This window comes from Ceratotherium simum, chromosome 27 (genome assembly GCF_057802395.1).
Source record: "Ceratotherium simum simum isolate JZ-2026a chromosome 27, ASM5780239v1, whole genome shotgun sequence".
In the NCBI taxonomy this organism is placed as follows: domain Eukaryota; kingdom Metazoa; phylum Chordata; class Mammalia; order Perissodactyla; family Rhinocerotidae; genus Ceratotherium; species Ceratotherium simum.
Genome location: NC_141926.1, coordinates 19581407 through 19589718, shown reverse-complemented (window position 1 = coordinate 19589718; position 8312 = coordinate 19581407). Strand labels below are relative to the sequence as shown.

The window sequence follows — 8312 nt, the reverse complement described above, 5'->3', positions numbered from 1 at the left end:
TGTTCACCCTTGGACGCTTGCCCAGTAGATACATGGTCCCAGAATATTTAACTCCCTGAAACATTATATTAGTGTTCACACACAATTTATTTCTTCTGGGGGCCAAAGTTGTTTATAGACTAATCTATACACACCTTTTCTGCATATGAGGTTGGATCTTCTGTTTTCTACAAATTGACCCAATGGGATAGAACTTCTTGAATTCTTTTATACCATTTCTCAATTAGGATAATTTGTGAATACGATTTCAAGTATAGTGGTAAAGACAAGATGTAAATACAGCAAGAGTGATCATTTAAAGGTTGGAGAAACAACAAAAAGAGAACAAAGGACTTTAAGAGTTAAAACTGCAAATTTAGATTACCAAGAAAAGTAGCCAAAATTTTAAAAAGTAGACAGGCGATTTTTCTCATCAGTTTCATTTACCTCCTGTTAATAATAATTTTTCCAATGGTCATAGGTTGGCAGTCTACTTCTGGAAGTCATCTGTTCTGTTGATCTGGGGTTAGCAGTCTACTTTCTATCAGGAAGGCATTTGTTCACGGATCGAAATATTCCTATAAATCCTGAGACTTAGAGTCTTGGTACAGCCCTTTACTCTATGGTTCTAAGTCAGCCTTTCTTGGGTGTCTCTTTCAGAAGACACAATCACTAGCCTGTAGCTTATGGTAGAGGCCTTCTAGCAGTGTGAAGGGAAAGCGGAAGCCACATCACTGAATGGCTTGAATTAACCGATTATAGTAACTGAAAAATACAGACTGGAGAAGAGGAAAGTCCTCTATTTGGGTAACATATAAGTATGTGGGCCTATATTATTTCTTAAGGACTCGGATCATGGTAAAGCATAATTACATATTAGAAAATGTTTTGTAAACTGCAAACACGTTGACAAATCTTGAGGACTTTTCAATTTGACCTCTAAAGTATGAGCCACAATGGTCACTAATGGAATTATTTTCACTTAGAAATGAAATTTTCTTATAACTCTGTTGCATCTTTGTGTCAGTTCTTGCACGTGAGTAGGAGTATATTTCTACCCATCCTAAAAAAAAGGTATACATCACTGAAACATGTTTATATATACATTTTCTGTGTACCTTTTTTAATTCACTAACTTTCAGTGTTTATCTCTAAACTATAGAATAGCTCTTATAATATTGTTGAGATAATTTAAAAATATGGAGCATACCAAATACATTTCTATATTTACAGCATTCTCCTTTTATAAAATGAGGGGCTAAACCTTTAGTGCTCCCTGGAAACCACCTGGGAAGCATCAAGGATGAATTGGGTGTCAAAGACACCTGACACTTTTATTTTTCTGAATTTAGCATCTGATCTTGGGAAGGCAATATCAAAAATTATTGTTAGAGAAGATTGGTCCTACTAACAAAAGATAAATATAGCCTTAGCTATTTCTTTAACAAAGTGACGATGCAGTATTTTAAAATAAACAGAGCAGACAATAAATTATAATCATTAAGAACTTGAGTACTTCCTGAATAAAGAGTCCTTGTTGTTTAACTTAAAACAAGCCAGGAGCATGATAAGGGGCAGCGTAAAAGCACAAAGTTAACAAGCGCTCAAGAGTTGAAAGAATTCATAAGGTAAAGCCGAATGAAATTTTTGCTATCTGAGTAGAATATATAAAAGATAAAGAACAATTACTTCTTCACATGGAGAGCAGACTGAGATCATTTTGTAGTTATTAGTCCTTTCTTTTCTATTATATTTAAGCTTCTTTTGTTTATTATCTACATAGCATTTTGCCTGATTGTGTGTGTGTACATTATGCATATAATATGCATATAATATATTAAAAAAAGAGAGAGATTACAATGTTAAATAACTTATAAGTAAAGGACTCTTGTGCTCACTTCAGCAGCACATACACTAAAATTGGAATGACACACAGAACATTAGCATGGCCCCTGTGCAAGGATGACACACAAGTTCGTGGAGCATTCCAAATTTTGTGTAGTTCCCGAACGTCATGCCACCCTTTGCTGGTAGCTCTGAGGAAATGATAAGAGTCAAAGTACAACATGTGGCATTCAATAGTGAAACTGTAATTTGTCACTATTAAATATACATATAGTAATAAACTTTTGTTTTAAAATATGTAACTACAACAACTCACTACAGGTGGGAGTGGGAAGGGTGGACCTCTGTGGGGCAGCCCATGGATAGGTTGCTCCCTGAGTCCTCAGAGGTACCTGGTGGGGATACGAGTCCTGCCATAAGCTGTCCTCACAAGGATGTGACCTTGTGATGTGTCCTCACAAGGTCACATCAGCACAGTGACATCCTAGAAATGAGCAGCTTGTGGGAAGCAGTGCCTCTCTGATTAGCCACTTTGCTGAGGATTTACCTCACTTTAGACTTTTTGTGACATTGCCTTCTAAAGACATTCTAGCCCTGTGATGTTGGCGTATGGTGTAGGGAGCAACAAAGGCCCTCCCCACCAGAATCTGTAACCTTCCATGTGAGCACAAACACACTTAGGGGACTCTCCCATTACCACCTTGGGAAGCTGTGTTTGAATTGGGAGGTGAGAAGGAATATCTGTGGTCTGAACCCAAACCACTTTTGATGATTAATTCTATGTGTCAACTTGGCTAGGCCATAGTACCCAGATATTTGGTCAAAGAATATCCTAGATGTTTCTGTGAAGGTTTTTTTTTTTTTAGATGAATTAACATTTAAATCAGTAGACTTTGAGTCAAGCAGGTTACCCTCCATAATGTGCTTGGGCTTCAGACAATCTGTTGATGGCCTTACTGACCTCCCCCGGAGGAAATGGGAATTCTGCCAGCAGACTGCCTTTGGACTTGAACTGCAACATCAACGCTTCCCTGGGTATTCAGCCTGCTGTCCTGCTCTGCAAATTTTAGACTTGCCAGCATCTGCAATTATATGAGCCAATTCCTTAAAATAAATATATCTTTCATACATATACAAATACATACACATACATACATACACACTTACAAATATCCTATTGGTTCTGTTTCTCTAGAGAACCCTGACTAATGCACTGCTTAAATTTGCATTAAGAGAATGCTAGCATTAGATCTACAGATGGGCCCCGACTTACAATGGTTCAACTTAACAATTTTTCGACTTTACAATGGTGCAAATGCGATATGCATTCAGTAGAAATTATACTTCGAATTTCCAATTTTGATCTTTTCCTGGCTTAGCAATATGTGTACGATACTTTCTCATGATGTGAGCAGCAGCAGAGAGCCACAGCTCCCATTCAGCAATGTGATCATGGGATAAACAAATGATACACTTAGAACCCTCCTGTACCTATACAACCATTCTGTTTACTTTCAGTACAGTATTTACTAAAGTACATGAGATATTCAACACTTTATTATAAAATAAGCTTTGTATTAGATGATTTTGCCCAACTGTAGGCTAATGTAAGTATTCTGAGTACATTTAAGGTAGACTAGGCTAAGCTATGTTGTTCAGTAGGTTAGGTGTATTAAAAGCATTTTCGACAACGATATTTTCAGTTTATGATGGATTTATCGGGATGTAGCCCCATCATAAGTCGAGGAAGATCTGTCTTATTTTGCCAATACCCAGGAAATGAGTACTCAAGACACTGAACACTTTGGGCATGAAACTGAGGAAATGGTCACTTCATGAAAACTGGATAATCCTATGGGAAAGAAAATTTAATCTCTGAGCATCAAGGATTCTGTGGGGCTTCAGATATACTCCTACTGTGTAAAATGTGTTAATTCTTAGAGCAGAAGACAAGTGCTGGGAACAGCAATGACCCGGGACCTAGGAACTGACTATCCAGCACCAGGGGTATTTGCTTACTCTGCTTTGAGGTAGAAGGCATATGTGGTAGAACAAGATTCTGATCTCTATCAAGCTACATTCCTCAGATCTCTCTCTTTACTCATCCTTGACCTCCTTTGGATCACTATGTCCTCACAAAGAAGCCAACTTATTTGTAAAGATGCACTAAAACCTCTGAAAAGGTTTACATTACCTTTTCAGAGAAGTCATGTGGGTCTCCTGCCCAGCTTAACCACGGGGAGAAATTCCACTTTACTAGGAACAGTGAAGTTTATTCCCCTAGAGGACCAGGGTTAGCAAAAGTGTCCGTCCCACAGTTTTGTTTGCTTATCTTCTCAGAAACTTCTCTCTTATTGCTTAGAGAACGTAAAGTCGGACGGAGCACAGCGGTCACGGTAGTGCAAATTCTTAAGATAGAGGCAGGGTCAATGAATTCCAGGAATAAAAGTAAGGCCACTGTGGCTGAAATAGAATAAGAATGGGAAATGCATGGGAGATGAGGTCCAAGGGCTGAGTGGAGCCCAGAAGGAATAGGACTTTGCAGACTAGGTTGGAAGTTTGGAATTTCTTCTGAGTGCAGTGACAAGCTATTGCCGAGTTTACAGTAAGGATGTGACATCTGACTTAGGTTTTTAGAAGACCACCCTGGCTATGTATGCATTACAGGAGGGGAAAAGGGGAAGCAAGACAGTTGACTAAGCAAAAGAGGATGGTGGCTAGCACTAGGGTGGTAGCAATAGAGATGGACAGACGTAGGTGGGGTCAGATGATGGTTTAGAGGTAGAGTCTACAGAACTTTTAATGAATTGGATATGTGGAGTAAGAGAAAGCAAGAAAGCAAGGATGCTTGAGCAATAATGTGGATGGCGGCACTAATTACTGAGATGAAAAAGACTAGAGAGCAATAAATTTGGCCACGTACATCAAAAGCTCTGAGCATTTTCACCTGAAAACTAATTTTTGCTATTCTTGAAAATTAATTTCTGTTATTCTTCAAGTAAGGCATTCACGAATCAATGCAATTTTATTAATATACATTTACAAAAATATACCAAATACTTCAGTGTATTCTAAATGCTTTATCAGCATCCATAGACCTTCAATTGGTTGACTCAAAATTGTACTCCTGTTTAGATTACCATCGAATATATACACTTGCTATCCTTCTGTTGACCTGTTGTCTCCTAGCAAAGTTAATTTAATTCAGGACTTATTAATTAACTACTCTGTGCTTAACACTAAGTACTATGCTAAGTATTAAGAGAAATAGTAATTTAGTAACTAAAACATACATCCAATTCTTGAAGATGTTACATTTTCATCCTCAAGACAAAAACAAACACTGAGAATGCAGCTAAATAATGAAAGCAAGTAATACACTATTAAATACAAAAGCTAATAATAGAGAAATCTGGGCATCAGTGCCATAAGAGTTAGGACAAAAAGTTTAGACTGTGAAGGCTGGAGAAATCAGGGAAGACTTTTTGGAAGAATAAATATATGGAACTCTAATGAAAAGCTGTGTTCAAAAAGTAAGATAGAAATCAGCAAGACTAAAGCTCCATTTCTAATTTCAAGGATATTGGTCACTTCTATGAAAGGGAAAATTTTAGCCACACAGTCCTCTGAGGCTTGGGTGAATATAGTATGTGGGAAAATAAGGTCTTCCTATTACATTTATTTAATAATAGAAATCACCCAAAAGGATTTTGTTGCTATTTCAGAGATAATTGAACCTGGAACACATTGAGTCATGTGTGTGTGTGTTTCCTACTAAATACAGGAATGCTAAGTTATCTTCTGGGTATTTCTCTACTATGTCTATTACCCATTTGTCTCCACCAATGATAACCTTGCAGCTCAAGACTAGCTCTCATTTCCACTGTTCACTGTCACTACTTGTGCTTCTCTCTTGGATCCACTTTTTCCCATTTCCTAAGCCCAGCACTGGGGTCATTCTTAAATTATACTCAACAGAATGAATTAGAGTACTGTTCTTCAAACAGGCCTGCAACTGCAGAAGAGGGTGCAAAGGAGCCACTGGAAATATTTAAATAATTTAAAAATAAATCTCTGTAAAGAGAAAACTGGGATTATTTTATTTATGTGAAAGAATACAAAGAGAAAACCAAACACCATTATCATAGTCAGTGAGTGCTATGGGATGAATTATGTCCCCTCAAAATTCATGTTGCAGCTCTAGCCTCCAATGTGATTGTATTTGGAGACGGGGCCTTTAGCAGGTAATTAAGGTTAAATGAGATCATAAGGGTGTGATCCTAATCTGATAGAATTAGTGACCTTAGAAGAACAGAAAGAGAGAAAGAGAGAAAGAGAGAGCACTCCATGTGCACACACCAAGGAAAGGCCACGTGATGACATAGGAAGAAGGTGACCATCTGTAAGCCAGAAAAAGACCCAGGAACCAGGAACGGAATCCGCTGGCACCTTGATCTTGGGCTTCCCAGCTTCCAGAACTGTGAGACATGAGCTCTGGGGGTTGAACTGCTGACAGAACCTTGAAGGCAGGGTCACCCAGAGCCTTGGGGATAGGACCTCTGCCCCACAGAGCCTCAGGGGTGGGACCCCCAGCTAGAACCAAAGGGGTGACATGCCACCCCAGTGGACATGCAGGGCAGAGCATTGAACCAAAGAGGATTACTCTCAAGCCTTAAACTCGAATGGAATTTGCCATGCTATGTTCTGAACTTGCTTGCAAGCCGTTGCTTCTTTCCTATTTCTCCCTCTGGCAGTGGGAATGTCTATCCTATGCCTGTCCCACCACTGTATTTTGGAGGCACATAACTTGTCTTGTTTCACAGGTTCACAGTTGGAGAGGAATTTTGCCTTAAGATGAATCTTACCTTACATCTCATCTATACCCGAATCAAGTGATATTTAGATGAGATTTTGGACTTTAGACTCTAGAGTTGATGTGGGAATGAATTAAGACTTTGGGGGCTATTGGGATAGAATGGATATATTTTGCACGGGAGAAGGATATGAATTTTAGAGGGTCAGAGACGGAATACTATGGAATGAATTGCATCTCCCCAAAATTCATATATTGAAGCCCGAACCACCAATGTGATTGTATTTGGAGATAGGGCTTTTAAGAAGTAATTAAGCTTAAATGAGGTCATAAGGGTAGGATCCATATCCGACAGGACTGGTGGTTTTATGAGGAGAGAGAGAGAGAGAGATCTCGCTCTTTCTCTGCGTACATGCACCAAGGAAAGGCCATGTGAGGACATAGTGAAAAGGCAGCCATTTGCAAGCCAGGAAGCGAGTCTTCACCAGGAACCAAATTGGCCAGCACCCTGAACTTGGACTTCCCAGCCTCCAGAACTATGAGAAATAAATGAGTACTGTTTAAACCACCCAGTCTACAGTATTTTATTATGGCAGCCAGAGCTGACTAAGACAGTGAGCAACATCTGAGTGGCACTGAGTCTGCAGGAGTCTAGGTGCCTGGTTTGTAGACACTGGTCTTCAGGCAGAAACAGAACACAAGAACAGACAGTGCTGGTGCTAAGAGAAGTCTCCCTGGTCATTTCAGGGAGCAAGAAAAAAAAAGAAAAGACGGTGGAAAGTGATTTACTACGAGTGATTCATCAATTCACCAACTGAAGCTGAGAACACTGGGCCAGGCCAGCAGAGATAAGAACAGGGCTGAGGTCAGATACTGAGCGAAGTGAGTGCCAGGGGGGTGACGGAGGAATTTTCTCTATATGCGGTGACGGTAGACAGGGAAGCAGAACGGTTCCTTGCCCACGTTGTTCATGAACCGAAATATTTTCAGAATCTCAGTTCAGTCCCCAGACCCTAACTCTTCCTCCATTATATGAAATTCTCCAACAGACTATGACAACCTGGCTTCCCAAAACATAAAAAAAGAAAAAGTGGGCCAAAAGCAAAAAATCTTCAATACCAAAAGGTTTAACTATTAGGGTTATAAAAGAAGTTATCTATAGATAGAAGGCGGGTGTATATATAGACAAAAGGATTCTCATGAGACAGTTGGTGCATACAAATGATTACACAGTTAAGCATAGATAAACAGAACCCATAACTGGTTGCAATAAACACTACTCTCCCATTCAGAGGTTTGCCTTCAGTCCACTGTGCTTTGGGAGGGAGTGAACGGGAAAGATCAAGTTGAAAGGCTAATTCTCTGCAATTTGTAAATTTCATCTTTTTGGCAAAAAGAGACTTGAAGGGAAAAAAAAAAAGGTCACTCCTTTACCGTCTCAAGGAAAAGGTGTCCCAGCATTTACGAGTGTCGCATAACATTCTAAACCAGTAACCCATTTCCAGAGGAAATGTGGATGAGAAAAACACAGACTTCAGATTTGAGCTTCCAGGATGTTATAGACAGCGAAAGGAATAAAAATTAAATTACGGCAGGAAAAAAAAAAAACCAACTTCTGATGCTTTGCGTGTGAGAAATAAAAACAAACGCCGTTTATTAAGTTTAACGTCTTATG

At 39.2% G+C, this 8312-nt stretch overlaps 1 non-coding gene across 1 annotated transcript; it reads left to right on the top strand.

Annotated features, from left to right (window-relative positions):
• The first annotated feature begins 1869 nt into the window (after positions 1 to 1869).
• On the top strand, positions 1870 to 1976 carry LOC147913443 (U6 spliceosomal RNA). The gene has a single exon (XR_015548771.1). It is a non-coding gene; the product is annotated as a U6 spliceosomal RNA (small nuclear RNA).
• Positions 1977 to 8312: the final 6336 nt, after the last annotated feature.